Source organism: Gossypium arboreum, chromosome 11 (assembly GCF_025698485.1).
Source record: "Gossypium arboreum isolate Shixiya-1 chromosome 11, ASM2569848v2, whole genome shotgun sequence".
Taxonomy (NCBI): domain Eukaryota; kingdom Viridiplantae; phylum Streptophyta; class Magnoliopsida; order Malvales; family Malvaceae; genus Gossypium; species Gossypium arboreum.
Genome location: NC_069080.1, coordinates 107,699,738 through 107,700,249, shown reverse-complemented (window position 1 = coordinate 107,700,249; position 512 = coordinate 107,699,738). Strand labels below are relative to the sequence as shown.

At 34.8% G+C, this 512-nt stretch overlaps 1 non-coding gene across 1 annotated transcript; it reads left to right on the top strand.

Moving 5' to 3' along the window:
- On the top strand, nucleotides 1–196 carry LOC128284711 (U2 spliceosomal RNA). Its single transcript, XR_008275134.1, has one exon. It is a non-coding gene; the product is annotated as a U2 spliceosomal RNA (small nuclear RNA).
- The last annotated feature ends 316 nt before the right edge of the window (nucleotides 197–512 follow it).

Sequence of the window (512 nt, the reverse complement as noted above, 5' to 3'; positions counted from 1 at the left end):
ATACCTTTCTCGGCCTTTTGGCTAAGATCAAGTGTAGTATCTGTTCTTATCAGTTTAATATCTGATACGTGGGCCATTGGCTCACACGATATTAAATTAATTTTTCTAGGGGGAAAGCTCACCACAGTAGCTTGCTTCTGGGGCTTTCATGCGTCGCCTAAGCGTTGCACTATAGCTCAGGCCTGGCGCACCCCACCCAATACAAGTTGAAGTTTTGTAATTTTGCTTTTGATTGAGAAGACGGTTGTGATGAATATATTTGCATTAAGTTATATGGAATTTGTATATTCCAACTAGTTATTTTTCAGGAGTATCATGTGTCTATGAACTTCAAAACTTCATATTTTTTGTGTTCAAATTTATCATATTAGATAGTTGTTGAAATAAGTATAATGAATAATGCAGTATACTAATTGAAACTATTATATCCGATAAATGTTTTTCCCGATTATTAAGCAGTTAAGAAGCATCACCATATTGTTTGGTGGAGAAATTTAGTTTGTGCTAATGCA